General features: G+C 44.7%; 1 protein-coding gene across 4 annotated transcripts in view; it reads right to left on the bottom strand.

Annotated features, from left to right (window-relative positions):
• The window catches only part of PABIR2 (PABIR family member 2), a 74,627-nt gene that overhangs the window by 7,604 nt on the left and 46,377 nt on the right, over positions 1-20,646 (bottom strand). For 2 of the 4 annotated variants that reach the window (XM_086389234.1, XM_086389239.1), the window contains exon 11: positions 6,510-6,931. The exons of the other annotated variants lie outside the window; for them this stretch is intronic. The gene's annotated coding sequence lies outside the window, so the exon portion shown is untranslated. Of the gene's footprint in view, positions 1-6,509; positions 6,932-20,646 lie in introns of those variants that run through there. 4 annotated transcript variants of the gene reach the window in all.

The raw sequence follows: 20,646 nt of genomic DNA, 5'->3' as shown, positions 1-20,646 counted from the left end.
TCTGCTGACTTGGTGCCACATGGCTCTTGGTTACATGGCTGGTGTGTTGTCTATTGACTCTAGATTGTTGGAGCTAGTGGGGAAGAGACAGGCCATTAATCTGTCTAGCACTTAGCATTCTGTTAGCTTTCATTGTTAGAGGCCACAGTGATTTGTAGATCAAACACTGGCCCTGAAGTCAGAAAACCTGGGTTTTAGTCCTTCCTCTGCAGCTTACTTAGTTGTTTGACCTTGGCCAAGCCAATTTATCTCTCTGAAGGAAGTCACAGTGCAGCACAGGAAGCCGTGTCACTGGGCAGAAGAGACAGCTGTAGAATCAGGCAGACCTAGCTCAAATCTCAGCTGTGCCCTGTGGGTACCATGTAATTTGGGGCCAGCTGATCTTCTCTTGGCTTCTATGTTCTCATTTTTAATTGGGGGGATAATAATATGTATCTCATAGGCTTGTGAAATTCTGTGAAAGTTACTAGAATGGTACTCAATAAGTTTGCTCAATCTGACTCATTTAAAGGTAACCACGATTACTGAATGTCAGAGTCTTCCAAAATCGTATGTTCCAATCCCCTCAGTCTACAAATAAACATAATGAGGACAAGACCTGGGGAAGAGAGCGTGTCTAAGGCTACCCCTGAGTTCCATCTCTTCTATACAGTCAGTAGACCTGGATTCTCATTAGGGTGCTGACACTGGGAAAGACTGAGGGCATGAGGAGAAGGGGACGACAGAAGACAAGATGGTTGGATGGTATCACTGACTCAGTGGACAAGGTTGAGCAAGCTCTGGGAGATAGTGAAGGACAGGGAAGCCTGGCATGCTGCAGTCCATGGGGCTGCAAAATGTCAGATATGACTGAGAGACTGAAAAATAACAACTTGTCTCCAAGTAAATTCCCCTTAAGCACCACTTTGCTGTGATAGATATTTTTCTACATATGAGGAAAGGGAAGGGCAGGACAGGGAAAGGAAGGGAAGGGAAGGGTCATGACACTAAACCAAGGCCCACATGTCAGATCAAAATGTTCAGCCATCCAGAAGGAATTTGGGTGACAATCACATTCATGATAGTGGTTCACATACTATGTACACAGGGTATTACTTTAACTGCTTTTTATATATTAACATACTTCATTCTAACAACAAATTTATAACCCACATGTTACACCTGAGGAAACTGAAAGATTTCAAACTTGCCCAAGGTTCTAGAGTGGGAAAGCTGGGATTCCAACATAAGTAGTCTGGGCATGCATCAGAATCACCTGAGAGCTTGTGAAAACACAGATGACTGGGCCCCATCTCCAGAGTCTCTGATTCAATAGGTCTGGGATTGAGCCCAAGAATTAGCATGTGTAAAAATTTCCCAGGTGATGCTGAAGCTGCTGGTTGAGGGGCCACACTTTGTACATGAATAGTATATAGCTTTTACACTCTGAACTGTCTTATTACACCACCAAGATCATTCTCCTTTGAAAGCCTTTATTGACTCCCCCATAATCTTCAAGATAAAGCACAAATGCCTCCTTGGAACATTCAGGTCATGTCATGGTCTGATCTTATTTAACTTTCTAATCTCACCTCCTTCTGGTACGCTCCATACACTCCATGCCCACCCTCCAAAGCTTTTTTTTTTTTCATTCCAAATGTACCACAAGCATTCTCTGGCTTCTGTCTGCATTTGTCATTCCTTCTCTCTAGGATGAATGCATCCCTACACACTCCTCCCACCAACACTTGAAAAACTTCTTGTGCTTCAAGATTAGAAATTCAGTGCAAGCACAACCTCCTAGTAGAGGCCCTTCAGGTTCCTATGTCCTACCTGCACTCCAAGCTGGAACGAGGGGCCTCCTTGGAGCTCCCAGTTCTCTGGCCTTCTTTCAGTTATAGCCTTTCTCTCATTATGCTGTGATTTTCTATACATTGGTTTCTCCTAGAACCACGAGAGATCTGTTTTATTCATATCATTATGTCCAGTGCCTGACACCTGGTAAATGTTTGTTGAATGAATACATAAGGTAGATAGTTGAAGAACATCTCAATAACCCAATGACTGTTTAAAAACTACTTGGTGAAAATATGGAATCAGAAAAAGCAAATTGCTTCTTGCTTTAAGCCTCCCCCAATGGAACAGAATTTATCGATCATTCTTTGTGTCCCCTCTTTCCTGCCCTCTCCTCTCCCCATCCAGCACTGGAGTGCCCTCTCCTCTCCCCATCCAGCGCTGGAGACACTCTGCTTGTGCTCCTCAGGCTTTCCAGTCTTTCTGCCCTAGTCTCTGGATGCCTCTAGGTCACCCTTAAAGCTGCCCCTTCTGCTGTTGGGAGAACTTCATGTAGGCACCTCTGTTTCCAGCAACACTACAGGATTCAGCCAACTCTGGTCTGCAAGGTGTACTTCTCTCATCCCACCTCAAAAGTAGGGAATATCTGGGACAGAAGGAAAGAACTAGGGGCATCCATCTTGGGTGACATGGATTTCAACTCTCTTTCTGGAGTGTGGCTTAGTCTCTTCAGAGGAGTCTTTTGAGGCTCTTAGAAGAGTGGAATGGGCTCTTCTCTCATATAATCTCTCATTATATTTTTCTCTTTCTCAAATGAAGGCAGATAATGAATGCTGGTTGGCCTTGTGATTTATGAGCTCCTTGAATAGAGGTTACTCCACAGAGAACTAAGAAGCATGAGACAAGTTTAATATTTATAACTGCTAAGTCACTTCAGTCGTGTCCAACTCTGTGCGACCCCACAGACGGCAGCCCACTAGGCTCCCCTGTCCCTGGGATTCTCCAGGAAAGAACACTGGAGTGGGTTGCCATTTCCTTCTCCAATGCATGAAAGTGAAAAGTGAAAGTGAAGTTGCTCAGTCGTGTCCAACTCGTAGCAACCCCATAAACTGCAGCTCACCAGGCTCCTCTGTCCATGGGATTTCCCACGCAAGAGTACTGGAGTGGGGTGCCATTGCCTTCTCCGATATTTATAACTAGCTTCACCCAAAGACAGGCCTCAAATTTCATCAAAAGAGTTGTGGGACAGCCAAAGCCAACAGTAGGGGGAGTTATACCTTGTAAACGGTAACTATGAAATGGGACCAACCAGCTCTGGTGGATGTTCAGATAGAGAAAGTCACTTAACAAACAACAACTACAACAAGCAGCAGGAACAGCAAACCCTAGGGTCCAAGAAGAATCTGATCTCCAGATGGAACACATTATAATATTCAAAATGTCCAGTTTTCAACAAAAAATTATGAGACCTACAAAGAAATAGCCCATACACATGAAAAAACAAAACAACCAATAAAAACTGCCTCTGAGGAAGCCCAGATATTGCATTTTTTATACAAAGATGTAAATCAGCTATTTTAGGTATGTTCAAAGAGCTAAAGAAAATCATATCTAAATAACTAAAGGAAGGTATGAGAATGACATCTCAATAATAGAGGTATCAATAAAGAAATAGACATTATTTTTAAAAGAACCAAATAGAAATTCTGGAGTTGAAAAGAACAACAACTGATATTTAAAAATTCACTCAGTTCAGTTCAGTTCAGTTGCTCAGTTGTGTCTGACTCTTTGCAACCCCATGAATTGCAGCACGCCAGGCCTCCCTGTCCATCACCAACTTCCTGAGTTCACTCAGACTCACGGCCATCGAGTCAGTGATGCCATCCAGCCATCTCGTCCTCTGTCGTCCCCTTCTCCTCCTGCCCCCAATCCCTCCCAGCATCAGAGTCTTTTCCAATGAGTCAACTCTTCGCATGAGGTGGCCAAAGTATTGGAGTTTCAGCTTTGGCATCATTCCTTTCAAAGAACACCGAGGACTGATCTCCTTCAGAATGGACTGGTTGGATCTCCTTGCAGTCCAAGGGACTCTCAAGAGTCTTCTCCAACACCACAGTTCAAAAGCATCAATTCTTTGGTGCTCAGCTTTCTTTATAGTCCAACTCTCACATCCATACATGACCACTGGAAAAACCATAGCCTTGACACTAGTGAGGATCAACAGCAGATTTGAACAGGCAGAAGAGAAAATCAGAAAACATGAAAATGTTGATATTCAATATGAGAAACAGAAAAATGAGCAATAAAAATGACCACAGCCTCAGAGACCTGTGAGACACCTTTAGGTATACTAACAGGCATGTAATGGGACTCTCAGAAGAACAGGAGACAGAGAAAGAAACAGAAAGAATGTCTGAAGAAATAATAGCTGAAAAGTTCCCAAATTTGATGAAAAACAGTAATCTACACATCCTAAAAGCTCAACTAACTCCAAGCAGGATAAATTCAAAAAGGTCAACACCTAGACACATCATAAGCAAATTGTTGGAAGCCAAAGGCAAGAAAAGATCTTGAAAGCAGCAAGAGAGAAGTGACTCATCACATACAAAGAGTCATCAATAAGTTTAACAGTTAATTTCTCATCAGAAACCAAGGAGGCAAAAGGGCAGTGGGATGACATAATCCAAGTACTAAAAGGCAAAGCCATCAACTAGGAATTCTATATCCAGCAAAATTATTGTTCAAAATGAAGGAGAATAGTATTCTGCCATAAAAAATGAAAGAATGCAATCTTGCCATTTGTGACAACATGGACTGACCTTGAGGGCATCATGCCCTTGGATAGAGAAAGACAAACACCATATGATCTCACTTACATGTGGAATGTTCAAAAATAAAAACAAGCTCATAGATACAAAGAACAAATTGGTGGTTGCTAGAGGTGGGGGCTGGGAGTTGGACAAAATAGATGAAGTAGGTCAAGAGGTATAGACTTCTAGTTATAAAATATATGTCATGGGGAGATAATATACAACATGGTGATTATAGTTAATAATACTGCAGTATATATTTAAAAGTTACTAACATAGTAGATATTAAAAGTTCTCATCACAAGAAACAAAATTGTAACTATGTATTTTGATGGATGTTAACTATTGTGGTGATCATTTCATAATATATACAAACACTGAATCATTATGTTGCACACCTGATGTTATATGTCAATTATATACAAAAATAATACAATGTTATATGTCAATTATACTTCAATTTTTTAAAAGAGTGTTAAAAAAGATATGGCAAAGGGAATCCGTCAGGCTAAAATGGAAGGACACCATACAGTAATTCAAATCCACACAAAGAAATAAAGAACACTAGTAAATATAATATTTATCTATAAATATTAAAGATATTAGTGTATCTGTAATTTTGTATCTTTGTAACATTTGTAATTAATGTATCTTTGTAATATTTTTTCCATTTCCTTGAAAAGACAACTGTATAAAGCAATAATTACAAATCTCTGTTGATAGGAACAGCATGGGGAAGGATGTAATGATGACACACGTTTTACAGATGAAGCTGAGGCACTGGGAGATAGTGTGCTTTGCCAAGGTCACACCACAGTCAAGAGGCAGAGGCAAGAAGTGAATGTCTGCCTGATTGCAGAGCCCATGGATATAAACCCCTTTCTATGCTATGTAAGGAAGAGCCTTGGGCCTCTTTACCTAGCTGTCAGATGGGGCTCTTTGGAAGAAGCTCAAAATATTCCACCAAAAAAGATCCCTGAGATTAGCTCCTCCTTTGTAGATTTCTACTGTAGTCCTCATAGTGTTCCCAGAATGGGGCTAGGCACACAGCAGATACTCAAAAATTCCAGTTGGATCGAGTTCCACTAAAGTGACCTACATGGCTGAAGGACCCAAGGAAAAGCCAGGTTTAGTGAGGAAATGGCAAGACTAGATATTCATTAACTGCTTCTCATTAACTGCCAGGCACCATGCTAAGTGTTTATACGTATTCAAGTTGTCTGCTGCTGCTGCTGCTGCTGCTAAGTCGCTTTAGTCGTGTCCAACTCTGTGCGACCCCATAGACGGCAGCCCACCAGGCTCCCCCGTCCCTGGGATTCTCCAGGCAAGAACACTGGAGTGGGTTGCCATTTCCTTCTCCAATGCATGAAAGTGAGAAGTGAAAGTGAAGTCACTCAGTCGTGTCTGACTCTTAGTGACCCCATGGACTGCAGCCTTCCAGGCTCCTCTATCCATGGGATTTTCTAGGCAAGAGTACTGGAGTGGGGTGCCGTTGCCTTCTCCGATTCAAGTTGTCTAGTTTCACCCATATTAGAATCTGTACATTAGGTTCTATAATTATCCTGTTTTATGGAATAAGGAAGGTGATGCACCAAGTGTGTAAGTAGCTTACCCAAGGTCCCACAGCTGGGAAGTGGTAGAGCTGGAATGCAACCTTACAGTCTGGCTGCAGGGCTCATGCCATGTTCTTTTTGTTCAACCACATCAGGAGTATCTGAAATTTTTCAAGCTATAGACATTAGTTCCCATATAAGGAGCTGACTTTCAGAGCCACTAGTATGATCTCAGAGGTAAGTACAAGAAAGGTGGCTTTTTGCCATATCCTTTTATCTCCCACTTGCTGGCTGATATCTGAAATTTTACATTTAGAGATTTATTCCTTTGGCTTAACTTTCCCCTGAAACAAAGATCTAGGAAAAAGTATTATGATACTCTCTCCAGAGAGATGACTTTATTGCACACATGCAGACAAGCCAAGGTCAGATACAATCATACTTGGAGAAGGGAGAAAACACAAGATCATAAAGGAAAGCATGCTTTTTCTCCATGGAAGAGAAAGCAACAAGGTGAAGAGTGTCAAGAGACAAATGCCATCGTTTTGGAAAGGACCAGCCTTTGTCCAATGGCAGTCATTGTTCTGGAGACATCTTCACAGACAGCACTGAGTTCCCGAGAAGGACAGTCTTTCTTGTGGCAGTCTTGGAGGATGGGTCTTCAGGGGAAATGGTTCTGAAAACCCTGGAGTCATCTGTTTATCCTGGAATTCCCTTCTTGTTATCTCTGAAATATTACTCAGCACAAATTCCTCTGATTGTCAGTACCATTATTGCCATCTGGGAAACAACTCCTGCCTGTTAAAGCAAGAGGAAAGGGGCTGAGGAACATGATGTGGGGAGGGTGGAGTAGCCTCCTGGTTCGGAGGTTGTAGTTGAGAGGTGATGGGGGAGATGCTCTTGCCAGGGCAGGGTTCTGCCCTTGATGACTGCATGACCTTGAGCAAATCATTCTGGCTGGTGCTCTCCCCTCCACTGGAGTTCAGTTGCCTTCTGTATGCTGAAGGCTCCCACGCTTATATCTTTATACTGAACCTCCCCGCTGAGCTGGAGCTGTTGTCCTTGGAGGGCTGAGGTGGTGTCCACTGAACACTCACAAGAAGAAACATCATTTAATTATACACATCTGTCTATAAGACAAAGAATTATCCCCCCTGACTGCAGAGCTTGTGCTCTATGCTACACCGTGTTTTAATTCCAGTGCCACCACTTGAGAACTGTGTGAACTCGATTAATATGCATGAGCCTCAGTTTCCTGGTCTATAAAATGGCAATATAATCCTACTTACCTGTTACATATTAAGCACTGTGCCTGGAATGTATTAAGTGTTCAATGTGTGCTTTTTTTTTTAATAGCATTTTTTTTTTGTTGTATGGAATTAGGGTTAATAGTCATTTCCTCAACATCCTGAGCAGGTATATTTTCCTTTGTAGGATAATTGAAATTACTCTTAGACGCAAGATGCACCTGTTAATAATCTCACCCAATGAAAGCAAATATTTAAATATGTGCTTTGAAAAGTGAAGAAATGAGCCATGGTTGGGTTTGATTTCCAAATTCATGTTTCAGGTGTCAATAGAAGATTGAATCCTTTCTCTATTTGGAAACATTTAAATCAAATGAAAACCAATTTGAGTCTGAGAAGCACTGGGCAAAGCCTTCAGCCTTTTTGTCTAAACTAGAAGCCACCCCTAGGAGCCTGGCTCTAAACTCACACACATGCGCCATCTGGTACTTCACAAACGCTGTCAACCAAACTGCCAGGGTGGAGCAGAGACTCCGGCACCATCTGACAGAGACAGTGTGGTCTATTTGGTGGGATTTCTGGGCCACTGGGAAGTAACTCCTTCACCCCATTTTCCCAGCCATTCCATCCTGATGCTTGAAATGCTCGCAGTGTCTTCTAAGGAGACTCAGTCCAGAAATATCTACCCTATTAGTTTTTATACCAGCACTGTTGGCTCCATCCGTGGAGACTTTTAGCCTCCTTGAGACTCCTGTTAATATGCAAGTATGCCTGTTATGCCCCGGGCTCTTACCAGCTAACTCCTAACTTGCAGTTAATTCCTTAACAGGGCTTGACCGAGTAGGGCAGCAGACAAGGACATGAACTAGAGGGCTGCCTGACAGCAGGAAGCCAAGGAAGTGGTGCCAAAAGAGGTGGAGACCAAGGGTCAGAGCCTCTGACCCAGTCTCATTGCATAAGGCCCTTGAGTCCCTCCCTCCACTCTGCCTACAGCTCCAGACAGAAATTAAACCCAGCACCCGAGCAGCCCGAGACTGGGCCATCAAGTCAGACCAATTTGGGCTAATGGGTGCAGAGGAGGCTGGTCTACATTATGGACCATTTTTCAAAGAGATACAGTTTTATGACTGCCCAGCCGGTACAGTAGCATGGAACTAATAGCTCACCGAGGGCTGCCAAGTCCCAGGCCTGCCAGATCTGTTTTAATGACAAGATAAGAACCATTTATAATTAGCACATTTGGTCTGTAAGTGGGCCCCACTATACTCCTAGCCAACAGTTTGTTCCCAGGGTCATGACGAACATGTAGCCATAATGCTTACTCCATTTTTACCAGGGTCTTAAAGAAAACCCAAGTTTTATGAAGCCCAGCCCCCAGCAGATGCTTTCAAATGCTGAGGTAGGGCCATCCAAGCAGTGACTCAAGTTATGCTGTTGCCAGATCGTCAAAAAGCACTACTGTAGGGGTGGAGAAACCCTGCCATCTGCTAGCAGGCAATGCCAGCACTCTGAGGCAGGAATGGCCCCAGCCTCCCTTATCTGCTAAGAATATGTACAGTTTCCCTTAACATTCACTTAACATGCTTTTTCAAAGGGCATCCAGTACAGAGTGGGATGTAGTCAGAAGTGAGAGATGTAACTTGTTGGTTTCAGCCAACCACACTGTGAGTGAAAGACATCTCTAGCAATCTGGAAGGGGAGATGGTGAGGGCCCCCACCGCTGTTCCCTAATACCGCTGGGAATAGACACCCACTTCTGTTTCCTCCCAAGAAAAGTGAATGGACAACAAGGATCCTGTGTGCATTCTCTTGCCATGGTACACACTCACACACACTCCATACACAAGTCCTTTGTTGAGCTCCAAGGCAGGAAATGGGAAATTCAAATACAAGCGCCTGAGAAGCCATTCCATTTCATTTTCAGGGGGCTTCTCACCATTCTGCAAAGGAGCCAGCCCCAAGTGACACAGACCAGAGCCCCTCTCATGGAGTGTTATTTCTCATCCTCAATAGAAAGCGAAAACTCCCAGGGCTCAGGGCAGGAGAGGCTTCGCCTGATGGAAGAAATCTCCACAGGCGCTGAAATTTTGTAATCTGGGGTTGGCCTCATGGGTGTGGTGGATTTGTGTTTCAGTAGAGTGAACATGTAAAAGAGATGAATGTACGCAAAAAAAAAAAAAAAAAGAAAGAAAGAAAAAGAAAATCACAGGAAAAGCTCCAAAAACCCACTTGAACTGGGTCTGAAGGAAAGAATGTGAAAGAAAGTGAAGTCACTCAGTCGTGTCCGACTCTTTGCGATCCCATGGACTGTAGCCTGCCAGGCTCGTCTTTCTTTCCAGGCAAGAATACTGGAGTGGGTTGCCATTTTCTTCTCCAGGGGATCTTCCCGACCCAGGGATTGAACCTGGGTCTCCCACACTGCAGGCAGGCTCTTTACTGTCTGAGCCACCAGGTAAGCCCTGGTGGCTGAGTCTGAAGGGGCAGCCAAACAGAGAGAGGCTCACTTTTCTCCTTCAGACATCTTTGTCCTCTGGATTGGTGGACAAACAGGGAGTTCATGAGCTTGTACACGCAGGCAGCATGTGCCCCAAAGCCCTGGGCTAGGCAATAATGGGGGAATAGGGGTGCCTGGGGCTGTTTTCTCAGAGAACTGGCGATGTGGAAGGATAAGGAAGCTTTGAATCATCAAAGGGCAAGAGGACTTCAGATGAAGCAAAAACTTAAAAGCAAAAATGAGCGTGGTAGGGTGGCAGGGGTGCTGGAGGCCAGGAATGAGCCTGGCTTGCAGAGAGGGCCCCAGGCCGGGAGCATTGAGAGGTAAGGAAATGAACAAAACAAAACAAAACAAAACACCAGATTGTACTTGTCAGATACTACAGGTTATTGGCATAAGAGTGTTCACTGCCCTTCCTTCAGGGGGAAAAAATGTTTGCAGACCGACGTGAGTTTTCGTGCTGCGCACTCCAGCCCTATCGATGTCTGCCTAGTGGCCTCACCTTTGGGGAATAAATCTGCTGTCTTCAAAGATCTGTATGGGTCCCAGGAAACCGGGTTGAGGGTCTTTCTCGGATGAAATACAGTAAGCCAGGACAGCTGTGCCTGACATTTCATGAGTAAAACAAGGAGGGCTGTGCCTGGCTCTGCCTTGCCTGGGAGGGAAAACATTCCCGCGGGAGCCCCCACCTCCAGCCCCGACTCCAGTTCCCACTCTGCCCCAGAATTGGGAGCCCTCTCAAATGTGCTGGGTTGAAGGTTGAGAATAAATCCTGGATATTGTTTCTTTTGGAACTCCATCCAGAGCAGCCTTCCCACACTTAGCCTATTGTCCCCAGCCCATTGGCCATGACCTGGGCCTGACCCCAAAAGCAACGCCTGGCTGGTTTCTGGAGAAGTATTAGCACCACGCAAGCCTCCCCAGAGCCCAGCAGGTCCAGTGCTCTGCCCCTCTGCTCGTGGGGCCCTGCAGGAGTTAAAATGCAGGCTTAGTCCCCTACTGCACACCTGCAGAGGGGCTGCAGGCCGGCTCTGCCCCAGTGGTTGGCATACAGGGACCTCATTCACAATTCACTGTGTTCCCAGGGACATTGCCTATCACAGGCTGCTCTTCCATGGGCCTCCTGCTAACGAGTTGCTGCTGCTCACAGTCAGGCTGCTCTAATCTCACAGATAGGCCTGAACCTCCCTCCCTCAGCACATTTTTTAGGAAGGGTATTTTTTTTCCTCTCTCCCCCCTCTTTTTTTTATCATCATCAAAATATATTCACAAAACACCCACATCTCTGTCCACACTATAAATCAGGGTGGGGAGCCTCTGGCCCACAGCCCAGATCTGGCCCTCGGCTTGATTCATCTGGCATGTGGGGGATACTGTATTGGCTGCCACAGCTGCAACCCAGAGAATAATGCCTGCTCCCTCTCCGCCTCCCACCCCCTGGACTGCAGGGGCCGGCCCATTCCAAAGGGAGCCTCGAAAATAGCCAGACTCAGATGGGGGGGGGGTGGTAGCTCCTGTGACTCCTGCAGTTGCTATTAAACAGGAACCAGGACTCCACAGCGAAGGAAGTGATTTTCATAATGAGAAGAGTCACATGTAGTGGCCATTTTGCTAATTTCCAGGACTGACCTAACAAAACACATCACCTACATTTTCTCATTTCACCTTCCCAATCATTTCATGCTAAGAACTCTCCTTTTCACCTGGAGTGTAGGAAGCAGGGGCTCAGGAACTTCAACAACTAGGAAGGAGCCCAACTGGGAATCAGAGCGGGCCAGCCTCCAAGAGTGTTCTGCTCTGAGCTCCAAGGTGCATCACTGAGGCTGTGTCACTGCGCTGCACCTGTGCTTATGATTCTTCTCCGTGTCCCTACAGCACATGCAGAAGCCACGTGGTGGTTCTGGGATGACTGTGCATTCGATTCCAGCTACTTAAGTAGGCAACTTAAGCTCTAATGATTTATACAACCAGCAAACAAAACTGAAGTACAGAGATAATGTTCAGAAGATTACTGAGAATTTTAAACTCTCTCAGGTGAAACTCTTCTCAAGTCCAGAGCCCAAAGAAATAGGTGGATGCTAGGGGAGTTTCTGGGCTTCCCTGGTGGCTCAGTGGTAAAGAATTTGCCTGCCAATGCAGGAGATGCAGGTTCGATCCCTGGGTTGAGAAGATCCCCGGGTTGAGAAGATCCCCTGGCAAACAAAATGGCAACCCACTCTAGTATTCTTACCTGGGAATCCCATGGACAGAGGAGACTGGCGGGCTATAGTCCATGGGGTTGAAAAAGAACTGGACACAACTTAGAGACTAAACAACATTGGAAAAGACCCTGATGCTGGGAAAGATTGAAGGCAGGAGGAGAAGGGGATGACAGAGGATGAGATGGTTGGATGGCATCACTGACTCAATGGACATGAGTTTAAGCAAGCCTGGGAGATGGTGAAGGATGGGGAAGCCTGGCATGCTGCAGTCCATGGGGGTCGAAAAGAGTCGGCACGACAGAGTGACTGAACAACAAAAGGGAGTTTCTGATAAAGATTACCCTGTCCTATTTGCTAAGATAGGCCATGACTAACAGGGCTACAGAAAAGAAGAAAGGGGGTGAAGAAGTTCTGAGCAAAGTCTCAGTCTCTGAGAGACCTCTTCAAACCCTCCCATGGCATTTCAATACTCCAGTGAATTATTGGCACATCTCTTCATCTACTAAAAGACTGCACTGTGACGGCATCTCTGGGCAGGTGAGCTAGAGCCCAGAATTTATGTACCAATAAAATACAGTATGTCTCTGAGCACCAAGAAAGATGTTGTGAATCTAGAAATATCCAACAGATGAAGGGTTAAAAACAGAAAGGGAGCAGGGGTAAGTTCACAGGCCCCAGTGTCAGACCATCTGTCTACCTTAAAAAAAAAAGAAATATAAGCTTTTGCCTGATGTGAAATCTGTAAATACCAGTGGACCCGCAAATACCCTCTGCTGACACTGCAAGGCAATAGACAACTGCTTGGGTTTAGGAAAAATCAGGGCAACTCTAGACTGATCCAGGAAAGAGGAGGCAGCTGCTTGGTGACAGAGACCCAGAGTTCCCCTGACTCTTGTTTATTAAGGCCCAAATGAACAGAGATAGAGAGTAAAAGAAAGAGTTGGCTGGGCCCCTAACCCCACCAACAGGGTGGTCCCAGACTCCAACAGCTGGTACTAAGTACAGCTCGTCCTCCCAAGGTCCTTGGAAATGGAAGCTTTGCTATGCTCGTTACTGAGAGGGTTCTGGCACTCTCCAACCTGTTTGTATCTCTTCATCCTCTCTCTCTAAACAGTTGTTGTCTGGCAGGCACAGCTGCAGGCTCCTCAAAGCCATGGCCTCAGACCTCTGGGAGACCCCAGTGAAAGGGGTCAAGGTGAGGAGTGTCAATCTGAAGGATATCGCGCCTAATTCTTAGAAGTAAGCAGACCCTGCAGGCCTGACCACAGAAAACCCCTGTCTCTTTTCAGAAGCAGCTCACTTCTTTCCCTGTGTGGCACTCCAGAAGCCAAATAACTTGGAGGAGTTTGATTCTACCCAGAGAGAATTGTATAAAAACTGCAAGAGTCTAAGGAAGTAAATCAAAATAACAGTGCATCTAGAAGCCTGGTGACCTATTTCCTGAATTGGCTGTTGGAATCGCCTTCCCAAAGAACAGCCAATTGTGATGTGTTAGTATTTTCATGCAGCGCAGCCCTCTGGCATGGAGGCGCTGCCCCATTCCTTCCCAAGGAAATTCCACTGCAGGCAATGTTATGATTAGTGGACTAATAACACTTGTCGTTGGAACACTCCAGACAAAGCTGCAGTGTGGACTGGCCTCCAAGTCCTTTAATCACCTATTTCATCATCTCGACACTGGAGCCCTGGCAGTAGGGATGGGCTTGTGGATCCCAATAATTAACCAAAGGGACAGCTGCTTGCTTGCATGGGGATCTCCCTTCCCTCCATTCATAATCCCAAGCCAATTTGGGGTGTTAACTGGTGTGGTTACCACGTCCAGTGCTGAATGGCAGCTAGAAAAATAGGTGCTGCAGGCTAATTCCAAAGCAAGCCACCTGCCCATTCACTTCTGATGTTCATGCACAGACATTTTCCTGGTGATTAGCTTGCTGGGGTTCTGGGCTGGGGCCAGGGGAGAGTCCGGGAAGTGAGTGTGTGTTGACACCACCTGACTGAGGGCACTGCTGAGTCCCAGCACTTATAATGGTGAGCTCCTCTAGCCTTCCCCTCTATAGTGCATGGGGCCCCGGGGAGAGGAGACAGAATCTCTAATTGCACGAAGGCCTCTCTGAAGGAAGCAATCAGGTCTATGGGAAATGAAGCGGAGGTGCTCAAGAACTGTCTACCCTACTCCTTCATTTTTATCTCTTTGGATTGGGCTTCATGCCAAATCAAGATCACTAGCTGAAGGCAGATGCTGACTGTCTTTAGATGAACTGGTTTAGAAGTGAGCATTTAGAAGAAAAGAATATGATAATCTAGGCCAGTAGGGGAGAAGGAGGCTGGTATGATCACAGAGATAGGAAAACAATCTCCTGGGACTGACTGATCACTCAGAGCCACTGGCTAGCCACACACCAGTGAATGTGTCCTCCTTTCTAATCCTGAGAGCCATCCGGGCTTCTTGGCCACAACTTTGAGGATGGAAATCAACACATAAAGGCCAAACGAAGTTGGGGGTAGTGGTGAGTAGCGAGAGCAAGACAGAGAGGATGAGAGAAGAATCTAAAAGGAGAAAGGTCATTTATTGTTGGAAGGTAGAGTGCTAAGAGCAACATCGGCAGGCCTGGAGCAGAAGCACTGGGGCTCTGGGATGCCTGGAACAGGCTGCAGGGAGAAGCACTTTCCCAGTGCAGAGTATTTGATTATTTGAAACACAGTTCTGTAGATAACAAGACACAAGACAGACAGTCCTTGGCAGTTTTCTTCCCACAGATGCTGGGCTCGTTCTCCAAGGCTCCTGACATAACTACACTGTTCCTGGGGTTCCCAGGGTGAGATGGCTGCCTCCAAGCAAATTGCGCAAATGCCCCATGTCCAGGCCCCTGGTCCCAGGTACCAGGACAGGATGGCTTCTGTCCTCTCCTCCACCCTTTCTGAGAAGGACAAACTGTCCGGGTGACTGGACAGCTCGCAGAGCAAAGGCTCAGACATTCTCTGGGAAAGTCCCACCCCAATCCCTTTCCCACTGACCTTTCCAAAATTCATTTGGCTTTGTTTGGGGCTCCACAAGTCCTGAAAGTTAGCTTCCAGGAGAGCAAGAGATGAGGCATTCCCAGTGTGGGATTTAGAACTCTTCATTTCCACCAAAGTGCCAGAGTATAGTTTGGGGGCCATTTCTCCTTCATATTTAGACAGTGATGTAAAACCTGTTGATTTGTTTAGACACAATTGTCCCTCAGCAGGACAGATGGTATTCAACAGAATGGAATAATTAGGAGATTTAAAAGAAATAATTATGTGGGAAAATGCAGTTGGAGTCAAACATGCCTGGTAATTTATAAGAAAAATTCATGTTTAAAATGTGCATAAAAATTGCCACTGTAAATTTTGTTGCCTTGTTCTCCTGAGGTAGAACAACTTTATCGACAAGAGATGTTTCACGTCAGGCTGTTAAAGACAAACATGATTTTTTAAGACTCGTGGGAACAGTGACATGAAGCATTCAGTTTGTTTTCATCTCTTCCTGGGGAAACTGAAGTTCCTGGTGAAACAACTTTATGAGGCAATGTCTTAATTACACTAAATGCTTTTAAAAAATAACACAGCAGGGTGGGAGTGGGGGGTGGGAGTAGTAGCTATCTTGTTAGATTGTTTGTTTGACTTTGAGCTGCCTTTGGCTTTCCACAGCTCAGGGTCCAAATATGGGACTCTTTTCTGAAACATAAACTTCTTGCACTGAAAGTTTCATGAGTAATGTTCTTTCTTAGCACACAGCGCTCCTCTACCTACACAAGTCAGGATGAACGAGCCTGCCTGAGACACTTCTTACTGAGCTGGCTGAGTCCTGGAGCAAATGGGAGGCCTAAATACAAGGAAGAAGCAAATTAACTCCAGCTAACACACTTGGTCACATGGTTTGCTTCTCTTCTCCCTCATGGACAGTACCACCAAGCTCCCTTTCATTTGTGTGATCTGATAAAAGCAAGGTAGTGTGATTTTGGCCCAGTACCTTAATGGGGTACTGAGCCAGAATGAAAATGCATAGTAAAATTTGCCCAATTCCAAAGGTCATGGCAGGAGAAAGAGTACACTTTTAATTAAGTGGATTTGGGGTTACTTGAGTTTCATTTTAAGTGAGGCAGCTGGTCTTGATCTAAAAAACTCTTTATATCTCTCATACTCTTGTCATTCTTTGACATTATCTACCAAAGCTGAGCATACAAGTAACATAGGACTCAGTAATTCTATTCCTAAGGGTTCTTGACAGAAACGCATGCCCATTCAATGGAATGCTATCCAGCAACCAGAAAGGCTGGTCTATGGCTAAAAGTTAACATGTACATAAATCTCACAAGTGTGATATTGAGCAAAAGAAGCCAGACACAAAGAAGTGCATCTTATATGACTTCATTTATATAATGTTCAAATGCAGGCAAAGCTAATCTATGCTGTGAGAGGTCAGGAAATGAGGGGTGTGATATGTTGAATGGTGGCCCCACAAAAGATTTATATATGTTCCAAAACCTGTGAACATAACCCTACTTGGAAAAAGGGTCTTTGTAGATGTAATTCAATCCAGGATTTCAAAATGAGATCATCTGGATTATTTGGATGGGTCCTAAATCCAGTGTCCTTATATAAGAGATGGAAGAGGAAAAGACAGAAGAGAATGAAGATGGAGAAGGGCTTTGTCAAGAAGGGGTAAAGATTTTGAGTGATGTAGCCACAAGCCAAGAACACCTGGAGCCACCAGAGTTGGAAGAGGCCAAGAAGGATTCTGCCCTAGAGTTCCTGGAGGGAGCATGTCCCTCCTGGCACCTTGATTTCAGACTGCTGGCCTCCAGAACTGAGAAAGAGTATGTTTCTATTGTTGTAAGCCACTGACTTTGTGGTAATTTGTTACAGCAACCCTAGGAAACTAATGTAGGAAATGTGCTCTGTTTCTTGATCTAGGTACTGCTTACATGGGTATGATCATTTTATAAAAATTCATCAATTTGTATCCTAATAATTTGTGTATTTTTACATGTATATTCAGTTCAGTTCAGCCACTCAGTCATGTCCGACTCTTTGTGATCCCATGGACTGAAGCACACCAGGCCTCCCTGTCCATCACCAACTCCCAGAGTTTACTCAAACTCATGTCTGTTGAATCAGTGATGTCATCTAGCCATCTCATCCTCTGTCATCCCCTTCTCCTCCTGCCTTCAATCTTTCCTGGCATCAAGGTCTTTTCCAATGAGTCAGTTCTTCACATCAGGTGACCAAAGTATTGGAGCTTCAGCTTCAGCATCAGTCCTTCCAATGAATATTCAGGACTGATTTCCTTTAGGATGGACTGGTTGGTTCTCCTCGCAGTTCAAGGGACTCTCAAGAGTCTTCTCCAACACCACAGTTCAAAAGCATCAATTCTTTGGCGCTCAGCTTTCTTTATAGTTCAACTCTCACATCCATATATGACTACTGGAAAAACCATAGCTTTGACTAGATGGACCTTTGTTGGTAAAGTAATGTCTCTGCTTTTTAACATGCTGTCAAGGTTGGTCATAACTTTTCTTCCAAGGAGCAAGCATCTTTTCATTTCATGGCTGAAGTCACAATCTGCAGTGATTTTTGAGCCTGAAAAAATAGTCTGTCACTGTTTCCACTGTTTCACCATCTATTTGCCATGAAGTGATGGGACCAGATGCCATGATCTTAGTTTTATGAATGTTGAGTTTTAAGCCAACTTTTTCACTCTCCTCTTTCACTTTCATCAAGAGGCTCTTTAGTTCCTCTTCACTTTCTGCCATAAGGGTGGTGTCATCTGCATATCTGAGGTTATTGATATTTCTCCTGGCAATCTTGATTCCAGCTTGTGCTTCATCCATCCCAGCATTTCTCATAATGTACTCTGCATATAGGTTAAATAAGCAGGGTGATAATATACAGCCTTGACATACTCCTTTTCCTATTTGGAACCAGTCTGTTGTTCCATGTTCAGTTCTAACTGTTGCTTCCTGACCTGCATACAGGTTTCTCAGGAGGCAGGTCAGGTGGTCTGGTATTCCCATCCCTTGAAGAATTTTCCAGAGTTTGTTGTGATCCACACAAAGGCTTTGGCATAGTCAATAAAACAGAAGTAGATGTTTTTCTGGAACTCTCTTGCTTTTTCCATGATCCAGCAGATGTTGGCAATTTGATCTCTTGTTCCTCTGCCTTTTCTAAATCCAGCTTGAACATCTGGAAGTTCACAGTTCACATACTGTTGAAGCCTGGCTTGCAGAATTTTGAGCATTATTTTGGTAGCATGTGAGATGAGTGCAATTGTGTGGTAGTCTGAGCATTCTTTGGCATTGCCTTTCTTTGGGATTGGAATGAAAACTGACCTTTTTGAGTCCTGTGGCCACTGCTGAGTTTTCCAAATTTGCTGGCATATTGAGTGCAGCACTTTCACAGTATCATCTTTTAGGATTTGAAATTGCTCAGCTGGAATTCCATCACATCCACTAGCTTTGTTCGTAGTGATGCTTCCTAAGGTCCACTTGACTTCACATTCCAGGATGTCTGGCTCTAGGCTGATGATCACATGTGTGTTAGACTTTGATAAAAACTTATTTTAAAAATCTACGATTCTCGGCTTTCCTGGTGGCTCTGCAGTAAAAAGAATCCACCTGCCGGTGCAGGAGACATGGGTTCAATCCCTGATCTGGGAAGATCCCACATGCTATGGAACAGCCAAGCCCATGTTGCACAACTGCTGAGCCTGTGCTCTAGAGCCCATGCTCCACACTGAGAAAAGCCACTGCAAGGAGAAGCCTGCTCACCACAGCTAGAGAAAAACTTGTGTGGTAGCAAAGACCCAGCACAGCCAAAAATAAAAAAATAAAACACTAGATTCTTTATCCTGAATGGTACTAGACAATAAAATAGCTTTATATTAGATTTTTTTAAAAATCTGTGATTTTATATTCTAGTTTCCAATTACTCACCATCTTGAGGAAATAGAGGCTGGTTTTATGAGGTTTTTGATATATATATTTTTTTGTTGAAGTAGGCAGCAGGGTGGGTGAGAGCTAACAAATTTCCAGGACAGAAACTGTCTAGAAGTTGGAGGTAACAAAACAGTGATCAACACCTTGGTTTTGCTCAAAGTGGATCGGTTGGGAACTGTTTGTGATCAACAAGAAGAAGCCAAACCCTAACCCCACCTTATGTGGCAATTTTGCAGTGGGTAGGAGAAGCTTTACATATAATTTGTGTGTTACTAATAATGAGATTCAAAGATGGTTTCTTCTGCCTTGGGAAAAAAAAAAAAAAGGACACGTTTGGCAGCCTACAAACAATAAGCCAGTAGAGGTTTCAGATTTTTTCCACAAGAATGAGATGACTCCAAAATGAGCATGTTTTCCATTTTCCACTCGCTCCAACCCCAGGCAGATGATTTTGAACGTGCACTCTCCTCACACTGGCTTTGAAGAAGTCAGGACTTGCCAGAACTGTGGACTCAAGACGAAAGCCAAGTGCAGATGGAAGTGACTGTGGAGAGCAGGCCCAAATTCCCTCAGCAGGGATTACTGAGGAACAAAGCTGGCAGGGTGGGGATTGCAAACAGCCACAGGTGCAGAAAGGCGCAGGGCAATGGATGGGGTGCCGGGGAAGGGCCTTTTTCCACCTTCATATGCGTCAGTTCTCATGCATATTTATTTAAAGAGGGGTCACTGCTGCCTAAATCCAGTTACTGAACTTGTCAATTCAAGGAGACCCCATCACTGAAGGTGGCAGACAGGCCATGATGGAAAGACTGTCCCCCGATAGCTCTGCCCAGGCACCAAGAATACAAGACTGTGGCCACATTGTCTGGAGCATGGAGGACAAAGTACAGGAGACTACAGTGGTCTTGCAACTCTGAGAGGGGGTTTGAACTCTTCAGTAGGAATAAGCGAAGTCTTGGGAATGATTTGGGTGCTGACTTCCTTAAGGGGCCAAATTAGGTTAAAAGTGGACTCCTCTATGTTTCCTCCTGCAATGGAATTCTCAGACTGTGTGCTTTATTTTGTGTGGATGCTCTCTCAAGCACAGCAGGGGCTGGGCCCTCCATTTCTGTTGTCACCTTTGAGCTGTTGTCTACATGTAGCTGTTAATGTAAAAAAGAAAAAAAGAAAGGAAAAGAAAAAAGAAAAGTGAAGGCAGAAGTAAAATGATGCAAGTTCTGAATTAGGCCACTCTGGGATGATCACAACAGTGACTTTTTCAGCAAGAAGAAAAACCTCACTCAAGGATTTGTTTGAGAGGGAAAAATGTGAAATTAGGGGTCAAAGAGAAGAAACTCCAGTACTTTGGCCACCTCATGCGAAGAGCTGACTCATTGGAAAAGACTCTGATGCTGGGAGGGATTGGGGGCAGGAGGAGAAGGGGACGACAGAGGATGAGATGGCTGGATGGCATCACGGACTCAATGGACGTGAGTCTGAGTGCACTCCGGGAGTTGGTGATGGACAGGGAGGCCTGGCATGCTGCGATTCATGGGGTCGCAAAGAGTCGGACATGACTGAGAGACTGAACTGAACTGAACTGAACTGAGGAGGTGTGAAAAGAAAGGCGATG

The sequence above is a fragment of the Bos grunniens genome, chromosome X, assembly GCF_055505025.1.
Source record: "Bos grunniens cultivar Pamir isolate PY7600 chromosome X, Bosgru_T2T1.0, whole genome shotgun sequence".
Taxonomy (NCBI): domain Eukaryota; kingdom Metazoa; phylum Chordata; class Mammalia; order Artiodactyla; family Bovidae; genus Bos; species Bos grunniens.
The sequence above is the reverse complement of the archived record's forward strand: the minus strand, read 5'-3'. Positions and strand labels throughout refer to the sequence as shown.